At 47.8% G+C, this 20,313-nt stretch overlaps 1 long non-coding RNA gene across 5 annotated transcripts in view; it reads left to right on the forward strand.

Annotated features, from left to right (window-relative positions):
• LOC310846287 overlaps positions 1 to 20,313 on the forward strand; it is a 55,837-nt gene that overhangs the window by 9,530 nt on the left and 25,994 nt on the right. The window contains exon 3 of one of the 5 annotated variants that reach the window (XR_014565213.1): positions 6,885 to 6,997. The exons of 3 other annotated variants lie outside the window; for them this stretch is intronic. This is a non-coding gene — a long non-coding RNA (uncharacterized lncRNA). Of the gene's footprint in view, positions 1 to 5,928; positions 6,998 to 20,313 lie in introns of those variants that run through there. One more of the 5 variants, XR_014565217.1, reaches the window with a different exon arrangement.

Consider the following 20,313-nt stretch of genomic DNA (forward strand, 5'->3'; position numbering starts at 1 on the left):
GTCGTTAGTTGCAGTTACTCAAGCGAGGAGAGTTTTCAAGCGCTTGACTTGAGCGTTAATACCCAGAACCTTAGCGACGCAGCGAATCGTTCAATATCCCAACAAACGAGCTGCTTCTAAGGAAATGTGACCCCTTTAGGGTGCGATCCACAAACCACTGCATGCCAAGTCCTCAGCGAGCTTAAACCAGAGGGACTCCGGTTTGGGTCGCTTCTGGGTCTTCTTACACAAAGGCTGGCTCTCGCGCTTGTTTTCACCACCCTGAACGTCTTACTAACCCGTGTCACTTCCCAAAGCACCGTCGAATTCAGGCCACGCTCCTCCTGTGACATCGTTCGGCGGCTCGAGTCCCTTAAAAATCCGCGTGACAGAGCTGGGAACAGGCGCACAAAGTTTGAAATCTGCTAGTATTACAAGCAGGGAGGCGGCGGCAGTATCGCTTTGGATCGCAGGAAATTGACCTTTCTCTCCGGGCGCTGGTTTGGCGCTGTGGTTCTTTGCTCTCACTGCTGTTTCTCATCCTTCCAGCTAATGAGTTACATCCAACTCAGAGCAGAACCTCGTGAATCGACGGCCCTCATTCAGTCATGCCCATTGATTTCAACGAGTTTGCTCTGAGCAGGACTAACGCTGGCTCTCTAACCATCTCTGTCTCTAGAGAAGGCACAGGAGGCGTAGACTCCTTTGCCCCACACCAGATCTTGCCCCTCAGCCTGAAAGCAGCCCTCTTTCAGCCACTCCACACACCAACACTACGCAAAAAAAGATGGAGCGCTCCTTCACTAGGAGCTTCCGGGGGGAGGCGTAAAATCATTGGCTTCTGGGTGTGTGGCTGAGTTTTTCTCCCTTCAACCCTTCTTATTTCCTTAGGAGCATCCTTTGCCCGCTCCTCATCTGCTCGTTCTTGGTCATGCCTGCAATGAGGACCCCGAGCAAAAGGAACAGGGGCTGGGCTGGACTGCTAGGGGGAGGCCGAGAAAGTGCGGGTCCAGAGGCGACTACACCGCTCGCTCTCGGGATGAATCAGCGCCCGGATCCCTGCCGGGCAGCAGAGCTGGTCCTTTTAGCTGAAAAGATCGGGAGCTAATTGAACTTGACAAGAAGGTGCGGAAAGCACCCTGGCGGATCCAGGCAGGAGCTTTCGCAGGGCGGCAACAAACAGAAAGACGGACAGACAGGCCGGCTCTATGCTTCCTCGGGTGAAAGAGGGAGGGGGAGTCCCCGGGGGCGGACGGGGGCGGGTTGGTCTCGGGGAGAACAAAACCCAACGAAGCCTCCGCGTCTCTCCGGAGCTCCTGCCAGTGGGGCCGATTTCAGGCAATTAAAAAAATGGTATCCGGTGGACTGGATCGGAAAGGGCTGGGAGAAAAGTCCAGTCGGGAAGACAAACATATAACTCTTGCGTTGATATTGGGGTGGGCGGGTGCCAGCTGAAAAAGACAGGCTACTGAGTTGGATTTCATTTTTAACAAATAAATAAAACGTTTTTCGCTTTTCACATGAACGTAGACGAACGCATTCGTCAACAATAAAAATGGGGTATTATGCAATATTCTATTTGTTGTCATATTGCTGTTGTTTTTTAAGCACACTCATGAATAACATCTGGATTATTATTAGGGTTTATTTTGTTTTTATCCACGGTCCAAATACCTCTAAGCTGATGTGCAAAGCATTATCACGCTTATAAAGCACTTGAGAGACACGTGCGTTTCTGATGTTTTTATAAATCGCGTTAAGCAGATGTATATGCTTCTCCATTCTCCCCCTCTCTGGGGTACGATCGAACGTCCGCTTAGTATACATATTTTCTTTAGGGAAGTCCTGTTCATTGCCGACGCCCAAGCCGGTTGCCTTAACTAGGGCCGAGCAAAAATACTGCCGTTCCCAGGTTCTTATTCGATTATGATTATTGTGGTGATTTTCGCCGCCGCCGTCATCATTCCAATTATTTCTCGCCAGGACTTACAGATGCAGCCCTTTTAAAAATATCCTCCGCCGTCCTGCTTTTTCTTTTCTTTTTTCTTTTTGGTGCTTTTGTTGAACTTTCCATTATACAGAGCCTAGAAAGCTGAAATTATGATTTATTATAATACTTTTTTTAAAAAAGTACCAGTTAGCATTTTGGACAGAATTTCCGATCATGGAACCAAATTCTTATTTACGAGAACAAAATCGTAATTAAAATATTATTTCTGCTGTCTAATCGTGGTGGGGGGAGGAGGGCATCTCTTCCACAGGAGGCGGGGAGCAGAAACGAGCTTTCTACAGAAATATAGTTCTCGTTTGGTATATATTTATCCGGCTACTCTTCAAGGAGGCACTTTGCAAGTGCTTCCAATAATGTTAGTGATCTTTAAGGTTTCAATTGTTCGAGGGGTTTTTGCCACTGACTTTTTCATTATTTACCTACTGAATCAAAGTAAGCAAATCCCATCTGTTTTCCCTCCTGCTATCCGCTTCACTTTTAATTATCCGCCCAGCAGCCTAATAGAGATGATATTAAACTAAATCTTTTTGACATTAAAAGTAATTATCCCCAAACCAATATTACAAGAATGAAAATTACCCTACCCGCCCCCCTCCTTTCCCTCGCGTCTTTCTAAATAAATAAATAAATAACCTTTCCCATCGACGCTTCTTCCAATCTGGAAGTTCAGTTAATCTAACACAGACATGAGATTGGAAACATTTTTGGTTTAATGTTAGATTTCTATATATGGCAAAATAAATGGATTAATTAATTAATTTGTAAAAGCCCGTTTTCAAGTTCCTGAAGCATTACCTACTCCGCCCTAAATGGGTGGGTGACTGCAAGATGGGGGTGACCTCGGAAGGGATCGGCGCATGCAGGTGTGGAGGGGACCAGCGTGGGAAGCGGAGCCCGTGCCCCCCCTGCAATCCGGCTGACGACGCTGGGCACTGCAAGGGTTTGGACTAGACGACCCTCGTGGTCCCTTCCAACTCTACAATTCGATGATTCTATGACCTTTCTGACTGCCAGACGTTCCTCTTCTTCTCAAGAAGCCCCGACCACAGGGCCATTAAGATAATGGTGCTATTTAGTCTGATAGGCAGGCAACCGGTCTTAAACTTGGACTTGATGTTGGCAAAATACCACAGACACCATCTGATCTCAATGAGGACTAGAAACGTTTCCACTGGGATGCGTAGGATCGCCGAAACCTTAGCACCCTCAGTGGCTTGGCTCTGAATGAACCCTCCAACTCTTCATCCAGCCAGACTTCCGGACAAATGTTGCTTCGCACGGGGATAGCCAGTCGCCTTTGACTTGAGTTAGACATGGTTTATGGTTGCCAACCCTCCGTTTTAAAGGGGATTCCTTGACTTTTAGGAGTCACAAGCCCCTCCCCCCAAACACAACTCGAAATCTCCCTCTCAGGTCATTTCCCTATATGTTTGGGGCGGGGGTGAGCCGTACAGGTGAGGTGTGTTTGCTAACCCCATCGGTTTTGGGATGCCCACGGGAGAGCAATTAGATCGGGAACTCAAGATAGGATGTTTGCTCCAGAGCCGTAGCAAATCAAGTAAATCAGTAAAAATACTTAACTGAGGTTCTGCCACCCCTAACATGAAGCCTGCCCCCCTCCAACATGAAACCTACCCAGAGCCATCCGCTTCTCCCGCACAGCCCTGAGAAATCTTTGCCCAAGCAGATCCACTGGCTGACTGTACCCGGAATAGCTCTGCGTAAAATAGTCTATGGGGTAGTTGCAGGTAGCCTCAGCCCTTCAAAGAGCCTAGCCTTTCACTTAATCTAGAACCCAGCACAGCAAACAACCATTCTGGTCCAACACCTGCTTTCACCCAGCGCATCAAGGAAGTTCACAAGCTGGCCCACCCCACCCTGCAACCATTATTCCGAGCTACATTGCCTTTGAACTGGGTTTAACTGTCCTGGCTGAAAACCTTGGCAGGCCTCCAGGCCTCTGCCCAATCGCCTTCTAAGCCAGAGGTTGTGGCCACATCCTGTGGCAGCGAATTCCACCAGCTAATTATGTGTGGTGTGAAGAAGCGTTGTCTTGCTCTACCGTCAAACAACCATGTCTTTGGTTGACCCCGAGTTCTAGCATTCTTAGAGAGGAAGAGGAAATTCTCCCTTACTTTCTACAAAACCATTCATGATTTTATCAACCTCTGCCATGCGCCCACTTAGCACTCTCTTAAAAAAAAAAAGCCAAACGCTTTCCTTGTAGATAATGTTTTCTAACACCTCGATAAATTGGGATGTGCTTTTTTCATAATTGTACGAAATAAATCAAATACCTGGTCGCATGATTTTTATGTAAGGGTCTTATGTAAGTCCGGTGGCTTTATTTTCAATCCATTTCCGAGATGGATTTTATCTTTTCCCTATCTCCATTGCATGCTTAGTTAATATTTTCACTGAGCAGTGCACCACAGCTCCAATATATTTTTTTTCTGGAAAGTGACGATCAGTTTCGATGTCATCATATGATGTCATATTTGAAGTTTTGGGTTTTGCCCCAGTGTGCATCTCTTTACATTTAGTGGCAAATCTCATTTGCGATTTTTACTGTTCATTTGTCCTGTTTCTAACGATTGCTTTAGAAATCAAAAGGCGGCGCTTTCCCGATCCTCAATAGTTACTCGTTGTTGACTTCAGATCCTGTAGTACACGTTAAATAGCACCGGTTCCAATACAGATCCCTGAGAGATCCTAATGTTCGCATCTCTTCATTGTGCAAACGGTCCATTAATTCCAGTCCTCCGCTTCCTGTTCTTTAACCGAGACTAATCCGCGAGATGATCAAGCTTATTATCCCATGCTGCTAAATTTACTCCGAAGTACCGGGAGACTGAAAAACCTAAATGATCATCTCCAACTCCCTTAATTCAATGAGTCTACTCCAAGTATGGCTAAGACTGGACCCAAAGTTTTCTCTCTCTCTGCATGCCTAAATTCACAATTTCTATCAGATTACTTCCCACTCACATGTTTGTTGGCACACACAAATAATTCTTTTGCAGAAGCCTTGCTAATTCTTCCTCCACAAGGCTTATTCTTCTGTATCTTGAATTATGGGTCGCATCATTTCCCGAAGAACAGATGTTTACACTGGCAGGCCTGTAATATCCCAATCCTCTGCCATACCACTATTTTTTTTTTAAATCGGCGTCAGCTTGATTATCAGTTCACTGGCAAGGCGGCCAGTTTTAGTGTTAGAATGCTTTTTTGTGGTCGTTACATGTTCATCAATTTCACGTTTGACTTAGTCCTTCTTCCTATATTAAAAAACTAAACTAAACTCTGACAAATATTGCTCTGTTGGCAACAACGTTTCAACAACGGGGCTCGGGCCAATGTCACGTAGACCCATTTCTGGGGATAATGGAAATGTTAGACCTACACTTCACAGCCGGTTACCTCCATTTGCCAATCTATAGAAACCCCCTTGGGATGGGGAAAGAGAGGCGATGGTTCTCCCAGAACGTGGCAGCAGAAATGCCTCCTTCCGTGCCCGTTTGATTTCCGCTCACTTGAAGCGAGAACCTGGGCTGACCTGGGCAGAGAGCGCGCGGGGGGGGGGGGCGCCCATCGCTCGATGGCGCCTCCATTCCCTCCAGCGGGCCTCGGGCTTCCATTGGAGCCAAGCGCTCTTCCCTCCAGGGGCAACGCACAAGCCTCTAGGTCGGGAACTGTTTGGTGCCTCCCTTGAACTTTCTGCGCTACTCCAAGAAATGTCACCAGAAACAGCCAATCAGACTGGCCTTTTCTTTCTGCGGCGCTCCCAAAGGAGGCAGAAAGTCTTGAAGGGAGAGGGTCCCCATGGTGCCCTCCGCCTTGCGCCCCCTCTGGCAGGCTCCAGTGCAGCACCTCCGCGCCTGCCTGCCTCCCGCCCGCCCGCTCCTTCTCGGCCCCACCTTCCCGCCCGCCCGTCCCCCGCGGCGCTCCCTTCTCCCCGGCCTCGCTTCCCTCCCTCCGCCCCCCCCCCGGCCTTCCCTTGAAGACCTGCTAAACTGAGCTAATTTTAATTGCATGTTTCAACTTCGCTAATTAAATCGAGGGGGCTAATTAAAAGTGACTAAGGAACAGTTTTCAGCAGAGGGGCTTCTCCCGCTCGCCGCGCGCAAATCTTCCCCGCAGCCAGAACCGGAGAAGCCAGCGGCTCCTCGGCGAAGCGCCCCCTTCCTGGGCTCTCCGGCCGCGGCGGGGAGGCGGGGGCGCCTCTCCTTCCCGCCCCCCTCCCTTCTCGGCGGGGGACCCCGCCTTCGGCCGTGCCCTTCCTGCAGCCTCTTCGGCTGGGCCGCGGCCTGAGTTGGCAGCGCCCCCTCGCCCCGTCCTCGCTTCCTGGCCTGGCCACGCGAGCGCCGCCTCCAGTTTCGCGCCGAAGGAACCGGCCTGCGCAGGCGGCCCGGGTATAACTCCAGCCCGGCTGCCCCCAGGCCAAGAGGAGCGCGTTGCCCGGCGTCAGGGGTGAATCTTGACCCCATCCCACCCCTCAAAAAGCCTTGAGCAGAGCAGAATAAAAGGTTATGGAGAGCCATGGGGGAAGAGTTGGCCCCGGGCTCCCTCCTATTGCGCCCGCCTCCTAAAAGGAGAGGAGAGAGGGAGGGAAAGAGGCAGGCCAAGGCCCGTCTCTCCCCCACCCAATTTTTTTTTTGCTACTTTCCTGACCCATAGAGGCGCCAGCACCCTTCCCCCAGGATCCCCTGTACATTTTCTTCCCCACCTGAATGCCTGTTTATTTATTCAGCCACTGCCTCCTGTTTCCACCAACTCCACCTTCTTCCCCATCCTACAGTAAGGCTTTTTCCTAAAGCATATGCTGACCTTGATCACTCAGCCCTCCCTCAGCAAGTGCTCCTTTAAATCGAAGCACTTCTATATATCCCTCCAGCTGCAAGCCCTTCCTCATTCCATAAACTCGCAGCCGAAAATCTGGAGACAATCTTTCCCTGCACACTTCCTGTAGGCAACAGAGACTGGCTCTCAAGCACTGGAGTGTTTGAGGTAAGGGCACAATTCACCTGGGTGTGTTATTAATATATTAATTGCTTTAACATTTAGTTTTTCTTGCTTTTTAAAAAAAGTTTGTCAAGTGATTGAGTTTTAGTTGCTGTACCTCTTTGGATAATTGCTGTTTTAATACCATCAAAATGGTATTATGTCTTTAGAATTATGCCAACTTTATTAGCAGTAGTGAGGGTGGTAGTATTAAATAGCAACCCATTTATCACATAGAAAATCATTAAGAGATGCACATAGATTGCATCCGACAGCACTATCAGTGCTTAACACAGCCATTCACAGAGGACCGCTGGTTACAATCTGATTAATACGCAGTGAACAATTTAATGGATTAGCTACAGCAATTAATCGGCTTGCCTCCCCTCTCTGCTGCACCAGAACACAAGTTCATCACCAACAGTGCAAAACCAGACTAAAATACAATAGGTGTGTAGGATACCACCCCCATCTTGGGAAGTTTGTGATGAAACACCCATTGATTTGCGTTGGGCTGGATTGCACGCAGGCATAGTTTTATCTGGTGTCTTTTAAAACCAACCATTTTTTTATTAGGCTCAGAAAGCTCCAGGCTTTTCTCTGCCTCTGACTTGCCACCATGACAAAAGTCCCACCTGCCACAGTGGAGTTTGCAGGGCCCTTTGCACAGAGCTCCCCCAAATTCCTCTCCAGGCATTGCAGTCTCCAGGCTCCATTGGCTTTCCCTGGAGGCCAACTTGGTAAATATTAAAAGAGCCCCTTTAAACAAACAGGCTCACCTTTAAAGACAAGTGCTCCTATAGAATAAGGCCCTGCGTGCTAATTGAGGGATCACCAGGGAGGCAGGGGCTAGGAAAGGGCCTGACCAGCATTCCCACAGCTATTGTATGGATTTTTAGGCTCTTAAAGAACCGTTCCCTTTCTCTCCCTTTTTATTTCCCAGCCCCTTGGGCCTGGATTAAAGTGACAGACAATTTTCCCTTCGCACCTTATTGATGCTTAAATGCACTTTGAGGTGATGTGAATAGGGCGGAGTGGGGAGGAGGGGAGGGGAGAGAGAGCTCTGTGAGAACACAATCAAGTGTGTGTGTTTGGGAGAACTACAAAGCTATCCACGCTTGAAGGTGGAACAGAAGCAACAGTTTGGGTACAAAGTATTACAGCAAAGGCTGGGAATTGGCTGTGGGCTTTAGTGCCCTTGGTCGTCCCCCCCCCCCCCCCGCCCCCTTCTTCTTCTTTTTACTCCGCAAAGGCCTCAGATGCATCCAAAGCAGCCTAAGAGGCGGCATTAAGGACAACTTTCCTGGGTCAGACCACAAGCCCATCATGCCGACTCTTCGGTCTGAAACAGTGGCCGGCGCAACATGCAGCAAGGGAGCTTCTTCCCACACTGTAGAGTAAACTGAAGTGTGAAAAATAAGGCATCTGGGCAAGGAGATAACGTTTGGCAGTCAGGGAGGAAGAAAGTAGAGAGATTACTGTTTGTGTAGTAGAAGGACCTGGTTTCCCAAGCATCTATGGCTAAAGGGTTTTAGGTAGCTGGGGAAGGAAGGACACCTCCACTGTCAGAGTTATTAATCCTAAAGGGTGAGGTGGACTAATATCCTACTCAGTATAGGAAAGCAGCCTTTTGGATCCTTGTCTATGCCAGCTAGAGGGGAAATGTGCCTAAACACTGGCATTCTTGCACATTCCACGCAAAGGCGTAGGAAATGTGAAAGAAAGGGAGTTGGAAATAGGGTATCTTTCTCGCTGTCCTGTAACTATGCATGATCTCCAGCAGGAAGCAACGGATATTGACTAAGCTGTGTTTGAAACTTTTCAGTTGAATGCACATTCTCTAATATCACTTTGTCAGTTACTTCAGCCGTTTAAGGAACAACTTAAACACTGTCTGCCATCTCTTCACATGTTGCGACAGTAAGTCCACTTGAGTCCATATTTCCTGAAAGCGAACAAAAAAACATGAATTTATTTTAATCCAGACACACACAACAAGGAGTGCCATATTAATGGTTTTATGCATCTATTATGCGACGTATCCAGATAACACATATTAGGTATATGCTGTCCGAGTAGAATTCTTAATTTTTTTAGTTCTGTTGGTACTGAAGCAGTTCCATATTCCTGATTAATTTTGGGCCTTTACAGCTGTATCCTGTTTAAGACGAGGGAGACTAGAACAGGAAACTATTGTTCTGTGGGTGGATGCACCACGTATTTGCAAAATGACAGTGCAACATTCTCTATCCCTTATATAACTCTCAGGTGTCAGTATTGTGCCATCCACTTTTGAATTCATTGGTTAAAAAACCCCTAGGCATTTGCTTACTGAACTTGCACTGCAGTGATAAGTCAATTCCCCCAACCACTCTGCTATTAGACAAAGGAGGTTCTTAGAAGAAGAGGTTAGGGTAAGAAACCCACCTGGAATTTCTTCACTCTAAGTAGAGGCATGTTACACTGTGTGTGTGTGTTTTGTATATACTCACGAGTACTTCTATTATTAGTTCACATAGTCTGAATCCTGCCCTCTCCGCCCATAAAATAAAATACTAGACTGAGAGAGCTGGTATCATCTGACTCACTTAGACACTGGATGCCTGCCTCTCATGACAACAGGAGTCACCCTAAAATCCACAATATGCCTCTTTACAGGATCACTGTTGCCAGATCAAATATCTCAAAATCAGGATACAATGTAGTGTAAGTGGTCAGGCATAGGACAGGAAGATCACCCTTAGTGAACTCAATACATATGTATATTAGATATATATATTTAATGACAGAGATCTGAAACATCCTGTGATACTAGTGTGCTGACATTACGGGGAAATCCAAATGCGGCTGACCTCCATCTTATCATGTGAGTCCATACTGTGTAATAACTCAACCTCCCCGCCCCAGGTAGGCAATTTTGTGGCAAGCCAAGCAGAAAACGGAGGAAAAGCAGCACTTCCCTCATTTGTGAGAGGCTCATTAGCAGAGCTCTTCTTGGAGTCTAATGAACGGAGCCCTTTTAAATGATATTTTATATTATCCCTACCCTTCTTGCTAACTTCAAACATGTGTTTTGTTTTGTTTCTTAAAAGGATCCGCTGGGTTCTCTTTTTTTGTTTTGTTTTGTTTTTGCTTGTTTTGTTTTGTTTCAGGTAAAACCCAATCATTAAAATTCAGCCCCCGTCTCTTGCATCTGCTTCGTCTTTACCAAATGAATTGCAGGGTGAGAGAAAAGCGATTGCATTCAAATCACAGATGGGGTGCAGGTTTTTGGAAGAAATTTGAGAAACACCATTGTCCCGAATCAAAACTCAGTCCTTTGCTCCACAAAGGAGGTTGCTTTAAGCCCTCCGAGTTCTATGGCACTTGTTTTTTAAACTTTCAGGGTCTCACACAATGGCCTGCCACCTAAATGTCACAACCACTCTAATTCCAAGTGTGTCTCTTTCACTTAAAAAAAAAAATTGGGTGGAGGCAGCAAAATCGAGGGGAGTGAAGGGCAGAATCATCACGCACAAGTTTCCCCTTCATTGCCAGGCCATGGCCTGTTGGTAGGAACTGGGTGAAGTGGGATCCAATGCTTGAGTCAAAGTTGACCAAAGGACAATGACCCTACCTTTAAAGGACATTCTTCACAGGATTCGCAAGGCAATGTGATTGAAAGGACTTTATATGAGCCAGCCCTGAAGGAGATGCAACACTAAGAAAGGAAGAGAGCAACTCTAGGCATGTGCAAAATGCATCTCCCAATGCAATGACTAGCCAGTAGCAACTCCCCACCCCCAGTTGACTCTTGGCATGCATGTGTGCATGCGCACACACACAGACAAGGTGAGCCTTTCTCACTACTCAGGTGACAGCAGTGGAACTGGGCTTATTATTCAAAGTTGAAAGAGTAAGGCCAGATTGTATCTCCATCCTAAAATGTTTATGAAGGAGCAGGTGTATCCTAACAGGCATCTAGGCACTACAGTTCACCTCAATTTATGGAATCCAACAGTTACTTAATTTGCAGCAAAGGAAGGATGGGCAGTTTGTCATTAGCAATTAGTTGATTTCACAGTGGCAACAAGGTTGTAAGAAATCTATTGGTGTGGCAACACACATACTTTGGAACTCCCTGCCTGTTGACATTAGGCAGGTGCTCTTTTTGAAGTCTGTTAAAAACATTTTTGTCTAGGCAAGCCTATCCAGAGATATAGAATGATGATGTGTGTTTTAATCAGTTTATTAAGCTTATTGTTGATAATGTTTTTAAATATTCTAAATAGTTTTTTTTAAACTGTATTTTACGGATAATTTTATAGTTCTCTTTTTGTAAACCACATTGAGGTTTTATTATAACCAAGCAGTATATAAATCTTATGAAGTAAAAAACTTAGTAGAGAAGGACAAGTTGGGATGGTAGAATTGGAACCTGAATTTCACATACAACTTGGTGGACACTGAGGGTTGAAGGTCTCAGGTTTGATCCTTGGCATCGCCATTTAAAAGGGACCCAGGCAGCTTATGTCTGAGATCCTGAAGGTTTACTTACTGCTAGTCAGAAGACTGGGGAAAGATGGGCCAATGGTTTGATGTTATAAAGCAGCCTCCTATGTTTATCAGTGCCTGTACATCAGGGACTTCTGAATGAAAACTTAAGAGTGATGGTGAAGCTATTCACTAAAATAGGGGGCTGATAATAACTTGTTCCAGGCAATTCCACTGGGAGTTTGAGAGCCTCTCTTGTTCCTATTCTACATAACACACCTAAAGGTAAAGGTACCCCTGACCATTAGGTCCAGTCACGGATGACTCCGGGGTTGTGGCGCTCATCTCGCTTTACTGGCCGAGGGAGCCAGTGTACAGCTTCTGGGTCATGTGGCCAGCATGGCTAAGCCACTTCTGGCGAACAAGAGCAGCGCACAGAAGCATCGTTTACATTCCCACCGGAGCGGTACCTATTTATCTACCGTACTTGCACTTGACGTGCTTTCGAATTGCTAGGTTGGCAGGAGCAGGGACTGTGCAACGGGAGCTCACCCCGTCGCAGGGATTTGAACCGCCGACCTTCTGATCGGCAAGCCCTAGGCTCTGTGGTTTAGACCACAGCGCCACCCGCGTCTCTTCATAGCACACCTACTCACATAGTAATTGTTGCCCCAGTAACTCTCAGGGCATTAAACATTCTCCAGGAATGTGATGGATAAACATCACCACCATGTGCACTTAAATAAGAATTTCTTGCTAGAAGATGCAGATGTAAAACATCATTTTTGAGCATATACTTTCCCAAACCCTAAGAAAAGCCCGTTCTTTCTGAGTTAGATAAATCATTCCAGTTCATCGCATGTATAGCTGACTCTCATCTGATGGTCCTTTAACAGAGGAGATTGTTTATTTTGCTTGCAAGGGTGGAGGCAGAAGCGAGAATGTTTTCAGAAAGATGGGGAAGTTGAAGGCAATAATGAAAGGGAAATTTGATCTGATGGGGGCACAATGGAGTGTGTGTGTGTGTGTGGCTGCTGTTGGGGTGGATGCTAGGCTGGCTTGCTTCATTTGCCTTGCAAGTGGTGCTGATGCAGCACCACCACCACCTATCTTTGCTTGTGGGCAGTGGCTCATGCAAAGTGCCAGGTTCTGTGCTGTGGTCTAGATTCTGTGCAACAGAGGAGCACACAGAAACATACAGAACACCACAGCCCTGATCATTTTATTTTCAATTATACTAAATCCTTTTGGGCTCGGGGCACCTGAGAATTAGTAGCTCCTTCTCTTTAAAATCCTCATATGCCAAGTGGGGGGTGGTGTTGAGGAAACCACTGCACAGATATCTGGTTCCACTTTACAGAAGGTAGATTGTAGCTCTGTACATGTGCATATTGGGGGGGGAGGGGGAGAATTATTTATTTAATTAGAACCCATTAGGTGCTTCACTTTTTGCACCATGCTCTCCATTGCTATGTTTAATGCTGGTTTCAGTTGTTCGTTGGACTTTCTGCTTTGCCTCTTGTTTTGTTGTTTATGTTTAAGGGGTTTAACAATTGTGCATTGTATCTTATTGTCTTTGTAAACTTGGCAAATTTCGATAGATGGGCAGAATAAACATGATATGAATGAATGAAACTGGGAGCCACAGGTAATTGTCTGAAAGAGCGAGGCAATCCACTACCTAATCCAACGATTGCTTAGCATCAGTATTGATTGGGGGTTCCTTGCTCTTTCAGACACACACTCACTGGTTTCTGAGAAAGTTTAGTTCTTTGTGAATACAAACTTCTTGGTTCCCTCAGATGTGAGTCCCAGGGTGAAGGCATTTGAAATATCCAGTTAACTCCTGGTGCCTTAAACAAGATAGGCTGCAGTTTACAAGAAGTGTTATGCAAGCACTATAATAATTTGGGTGCAGAGTTCCTCATAAATGCCAGTAACCTTAAATAGAATACAAGTAAAGATAAGCTAAATAATTGTTCAGTAAGCTAATGAATTGTTCAGTAACTTAATTCAGTGTTTTTGCCTAATTTTTGACAGCAGTTGCTAGATCAACATTGCAACAATAGCAGACACTACCGAACAGTGTTCCCTGTGTAATGCAATTTCGTTCTGAACTAAGGAGCACCATTATATTCAGTGGAACGGTGAGGTTCTTAAATGAGACCTCCCTTGAAGCAAATGGATATTTGTAATCCTATACTCTAGGAAAGGGGGGGGGGTTTGAAAGCTTGGTTTCTCAGCATCATCACATTGGGTGTGTGGCTCTCTAGATCAGCTCTTCTAAGAGGATTGCTGTCCTGTGCATTCCTGAGGCATAGAGGGTGAGCTGGAGGCATTCTCCGCCCCCCTCCCACCCTTCACCCCCCAACACAAACAGAAGTTGAGAAGATGAGACACCCTTATTTGGGGCACAGCTGTTTAAGATGTAAAGACCCTTTAAGCATTTGGGAGCTCCTGCTTATAGCTCTGAGAAAGTAAACTTTGAATGACCCTCCAGGTTAGTTTAGTCTGGGATCTGAGAGCTGAAGGGTGGTAGAACCAGACTATGGGTTTTCCCGCCAACAAAGTGGGGGTGGGGTGGGGGTGGGTGTCGTATCACTTCCCCTGGAAATGTGTGTTATCTTTAGGGCTGGGCAGCCCACCCCCCCACCCAGCAGAAATTGACAGAAGTCTTTTCTTCCAGCAGGGAAGGCTGCCCAGGAGCGAGGAACAAGGCACATCTTGTTGTATAGTTGTGCAATGCACAGAGAAAGGCCTGCTCTCTCCTAGCACAGCAGAGCATAAAACGAAGCAGGGTGTTTTCTGATCCCTCTCCTTATCCACCCATCAAAAATGTGTGCACATGTAGGCTGAGGGTGTCATTTCATGACCAGAAGTCCATGCTAAAATATAAACACAAGGCGCTGCCAGACAGCATGCTTTCCTACGTGTTATATTAAAATTTGAGGGCAAACGTTCACCTTTTGGTCTGTTATGCTCTTGAGCAACTGGGTCAGCATTCCTTTCTCCCGATCTCAGCGTTCTGCCTCCCTACCCTCATCCCAGCAGCCACAGGGACCTAGTTGGTAGCAATTATTCTTACTAGATCTTTTACCTGCCCTTCACTGAAGAATCCAAGGGTGGGTTACAGCAATATAGAAGTACAGCTTTAAAAATGGTTTTAAACAAATGCATGCTACCTGAAGCCGCAGTTCATCTATACCAAGGACCTGAATGATATCCTACACTGGACTGATTTTTGAAAGATAACCTGCATAACTTTGTCTCTTTGATAAGGTCCCACTTCCCCCTGCCACTCAGCACCCAGGCCATATCCACACTGCCTGCAGTTTGAGGCTGTCATGGGAGAAATAGTGCTAAAACAAGTAGCTCTCTTTTAAACAGCAGTTACACAGTGGTACCTCGGGTTAAGTACTCATTCGTTCCGGAGGCCTGTTCTTAACCTGAAACTGTTCTTAACCTGAAGCACCACTTTAGCTAATGGGGCCTCCTGCTGCCTTCACACTGCCGGAGCACGATTTCTGATCTTAACCTAAAGCACTATTTCTTGGTTAGCAGAGTCTGTAACCTGAAGCATATGTAACCTGAAGCGTATGTAACCCGAGGTACCACTGTACAGTGCATGAGAAAGAATACAGAATCCAAGCAAAAGAACAGGAACCCATCAGCATGGGTGGGCCTCACTCCAAACTAGCAGCCAGTAGTGATTCATCTTCATAGGAATAGCAAGATCAACAGTATAAACAAGTACCAAACGAAGGATAATGACTTCCTGTAGTGAGTAATTTTCAGGATCTCTTGAGACTAAATTCCACAGTGTAAAAGTTGTTAATCAGTTCCAAAATGGCAGCTTCATACTGGAGCCTGGCTCTGAAGTATGGAGTCGCCATACTCCAACAATAAAGTTTGTTTGTTTGTTTGCTTCACTTACTGGTCACCTTCTTTATTACAAAAAGTAAGCTTAAGTGACTTACAATAAAATACAAAAAAAAAATCCAATTTAAAATTAAAACAACAGAAAAGCAAAACATATTCATATACATATACATAAAAGGCAGTCCAACACATCCCACCAACTAAAGGAGGCCACAATATCTAAAACTTTACAAGTTATAGGCCAAAAGCATGGCTGAAAAGCAATGTTTTTTCCTGGTGCCTAAAAGCAGCCATTGATGGTGCCGGGCATGCTTCCCTGGGGAGAGCACTTTGTAAGTAGGGAACCACCACTAAAAAGGCCTATTCTCGTGTTGTCAGTCTACACCTCCCTCAAGAGAGGGCACATAGAGGAAGACCTCAAATGATAAATGCAGGGTCCAGGTTGGTCAAGGGGGAGTCCATTGTCAAGCTCCCAGAACTACATGGCTATAAAGCAAAGGCTATAAAAACAAAAGAAAAACAAATCTCTCTTGCTGAACAGTTTAGGGACAGATTTATCATTACATCTATTTCTGACATCCAAGTGTGAGTGCAGATGCTTACATAGCCAAAACAGCCCTACAGCCCCACAAAAGGGAGGTATTAGCAGGCTCAGCCAAGTCCTAGGGTTCACCAAAGTACAACAAAACTGTTGGGAAAGGGCTGTGAGGTGGCCATGGAATGCAGACTATTTGTTTCGTGTGGAAGAACCAGATAAGAAGGGGAATCAAATGGAGTATAATAGAGAGGGGCATGGCTGCATCACCTGACTGGAATAGTGAGCAGGAGAACTACACCTCAATGTTTTTTGTAGGTTCCAGTTGTGTTATGATCTGAAATTACGTACATTTTTTCTAGCACAAATCCAAGAGTTGCAAAGTGAGTCTTTAATAAGAGTCCATTACCTCCTTTTTTAGAGTGACCTATACTGAGTTTGCAATTTAAAAATCCCCTCATGTTGTGCTAACTTTAAATATAAGCATGAGCCTGAATAATGTTTAGTATATTTCTCTCCTTTCGTTGGTAGAAGATATGCCCCATGACATATTGAAATCCTGTATTTCTTAGAAAACTGGCTGCTGGTTTCATGCTCAGGTTCTGCAGGGACTTTCTCATTGGTCAGACTTTCAAATAATAATTATTTTTAATGGTGCATTCAAATAAGGACATAACCAAAGCAGTTGTTAGTTTTACATTATCTGGAGCAGGGGATGTTCAGGCAATCATTTGCAGATTTACCTGTTACCTGTCATAAACATCATTTCCCTCTCCTGCTTTTATTGTTTTACTTCCTCCTCCTCCTCCTCCTCCTCCTCCTCCTCCTCTTCTTCTTCTTCTTCTTCTCCTTGTTGCAGTGACACCACTTTTATTTATTTATTTTGAACCCATTTTTCATTCATATCATTTCCCAAAGCAGGGCACAGTAAGATTCATATCATTTAATAAGATTTAAATAATATTTAACCACTTGTTGAAAAGGGTTAGGTTCCCAGATCTGTCACACTGTGATAGGAAGTTGATTTGAAAGCTTAGGAACTTCTATCCCAAATGCTTGTTTGGCAGTGGCCTCTAACCCAACAGATGCTGAGACTGCCCATTCGAGATATGGCAAGTAACTGAAAAGAAAAGATCACAAAGGCAACTTTGCCTGTTCAATTACTTGAGAGGAAGCATGAGTCAAGCAGGGACTTGTTCATATCGAGCTAAAAGCAGGGGCCCATTGTCTTCCCCTTTTAGCTGCTGTCTCAATTTACCCGAGGCAGGAGAAAGAAGACTTGGTAGTTGAAGCAGCTCTAGCAACTTAGTGGAATGGCCTTTTCTGCTAAGGAAGATGTTGGGACTGCACATCCCATCATTCCTATAGGAAAGTGTTAAAAACATGAGTGCTACTGGATCAGACCAAAAGCCTGTCTAGTGCAGCATCCTCTTTTCCACAATGGCAAGATACCCACAAGCAGGACAAGAGAGCAATAACCCCTCTCCCACCATTGCTCCCTAGCAGTTGGTGTTCATAAGCGTCAGGACTGCCGCTAGGTCCCAGCTCACAGAGGACCAACGCCCAGTGGATATTATATACAAAAGTCTTTATTGAAGTTTAGTTTCCATTTCCAAGCTCTGGGCGCGCAGGCCCACGTCTTAACGCTAGACCGGCTAAGTCCCCTCTGACTCACTGCTCCACCCACACCAGTTTAAGATTCTAGCCCGGCTCCACCTCTTGCGCTGCTCTTTCCTGCGTTGGGTCCTTCTGCCCTCTGGGGTTCCCTCCTTCCTGGACTCCTCTGACGCGGAGCCTCCTGAGTCTTGCCCCTCCCTCCGGCGGGCTTTAGGACCTGGCTCCCTTCCCGGGCTCCCCGCTGTGCCGCGCTCCTGTACATTTGAACTTGGCGCGCGCGCCCAGCCGGTGACTTTCCTTCTGACCGTTTCCCCGCTTCCTGATGTGGGTGTTGCCAAACCTGACTCCTCTCCTCCCTCTGGTGGTGAGGACACTGGTCCCGACTCCTGGGACTCCCCCTCCCCACTGCGCTCTGGTGGAAACGCTGGCCCTGATCTCCAGCTGCTGTTCAGGGACTCCCCGCTGGCCCCTCCCTCTTGAGGTTTCTCCCTTGGAATCTCCCTTGCTCTGGCCACCGGCGCTCCCTTCTGTGAGTCCTCCGATTCGCTAGAGAGGCTTGTGGAATAACTCTGGCCACTGTCACTGCCTGCGCCCCCCTCGTACTCCTCCTCCTCACTCTCCATTTGCTCCCCCTCCTGTGTCTCTCCTTCTGAACCCCTGACATCCATCCCCCCCTCGAAGCCCCCCCTTCCCCCCTCCCCCTCTTCCGGTGCGGGTTCCAGGTGCTCCATTGTTGTAGGGGTGAGTCCAGGATACAGCTCGTCCCCTGAGGCTTGCAACCATCGAGATAAGTCCGGGAAGTCCCCCATGGGCTCGTCGACGACGACCTCCTCCGCTTCCATCTCCTGCGCGGTGTGCTCGAAATCTGCGCTCGACCCCAAATCACCCAAGAGCCCTCCTCCCCCTGTTGCTTGATGGGGGTCCACCTCCCAGGGCCCCTTCGGCATGTCTCTGCGCCAGCCCACTTCGGGTTGGTCCTCCCACCAATAAGATCCCCCCGTGCCAAAACCTGAAAGTGATCCCTCCGGAGAGCTGCCTCCCGGAGCCGAGTCCTCAGCTGACGAGAAACCCCGGAAAGTGCTGGCCGAGAGTGTGGGTGTGAACAAACAATCCTCGAAAAAGCCCGCCGGCATAGGCTTGTGCGGGAAAAGAGTGTGGAATTCTTCCTTGAGCAACTGCTCTTCCACTGCGTAATCCGGCACCCACCTGTTGGCGCTGGCCGGGGTGTCCTCTGTGGCGAGAAGATATTCAATCCCGTCCTCCCCCCACCTTGAGTCTAAAATCTCAGTGGCTTCATTAAGTGGCTCCCCTTTCGGCGACCCCCCTTTTTTGGGCGCTTCTCTGAGCGGGTCTGGCGCCTTCCCCGGTGCTTGAAACCTGTGGGGCTCTCTGTAGGGCGTGAGCACTGATCTATGAAAGACCGGGTGCATTCTGGAACCCTCCGGGAGTGTCAACCGGAAGGCCACTGGGTTGATCTGCGCCTCTACTTGGTAAGGCCCTAGCTGCTTGTGCCCTAGTTTCTTCTTGGCTAACGATCTGGCTGGAACTGCTTGTGCTGCCAACCAGACCCAGTCTCCCACCTGGATGTCCTCCCCAACCCTCCTGTGTCGATCTGCCTGCACTTTGTAAGCCTGTTTTGCCAACTCTAACTGCCTCCTGAGCTGCTCGTGGATCTCCTGCAACTCCGCTGCCACGTCCTCTGCTCCCTGTGGCTCCCCCTCCCGCACTGTGTCCAGACCCGGGAAGGTTCTGGGATGCCTCCCGTAGTTGGCGAAAAATGGTGTCACCCCCGTGGACCCGTGCTTCGTGTTGTTGTAGGCAAACTCGGCCAACGGTAGATAGTCCACCCAGGTGGATGGCTGCTGGTTCGCGTAGCATCTCAGGTACTGCTGCATGATGGCGTTGACCCTTTCCGCCTGCCCGTTAGTTTGCGGGTGTCTCGCCGACGCCAGGCTGACCTTGACGTTCAGGAATCCCATCAGCTTTTGCCAGAAGTTGGAGATGAACTGGCGCCCCCGGTCGGACAAAATAGACCGTGGTAGGCCGTGCACCTTGAACACGTGGTCTATGAACATCTTAGCGGTCTGCTCGGCCGTGGCCACCTTCGCGCACGGAATGAAGTGGGCCATCTTGGTGAACAGGTCCACTACCACGAGCACTGCCGTCTTGCCCCTTGAGCTGGGTAGATCTGTGACAAAGTCCAGGGCCACCCTCTCCCACGGTACGAACGGTGTCTGTAGCGGTTCCAACAGGTCCGCCGGCGGCTGGTGCACAGGCTTAGCCCTTTGGCAGGTGTCGCACCTATTGACATAGTCCGCGACATCCCCCCGCATCTTAGGCCACCAAAAGTCTCTGGCTACTAAGTCCACCGTCTTCTCCTTGCCGAAGTGCCCCGCGCTGGGCGCGTCGTGCAGCTGTTGCAGGACCTTCGCGCGGAGGGTGTCTCCTGGTACGTAGAGGACTCCCTTGCGTAGGAGCAGGCCGTCGTGCACTTGGAATTCGTCGCCCCTCGCCTTGCCACTGCACACCTCCTCCATCTTGGCTCGGGCGAACGAGTCCGTTTGCAGCGCGCGGCGCACCGCGTCCAGGTCCACCGTGGCTGACGCGCATGCCCACGCCTGTGGTGTGAAAATGTGCTTGGCCGCCGCCGGTGCCTCTGCCTCCAGATACTGCGGTTTTCTGGACAGCGCGTCCGCCAAGACGTTGCTGTTTCCTGGGATGTACTCAATTCTGAAGTCGAAATCTGCAAAGAACTCCGCCCAGCGGATGTGCCGCTGGTTCAGGAACCTCGCCGTGCGCCAGTACTCCAAGTTCTTAT

This window comes from Podarcis gaigeae, assembly GCF_964106915.1.
Source record: "Podarcis gaigeae genome assembly, chromosome: 6".
Classification (NCBI taxonomy): Eukaryota; Metazoa; Chordata; class Lepidosauria; order Squamata; family Lacertidae; genus Podarcis; species Podarcis gaigeae.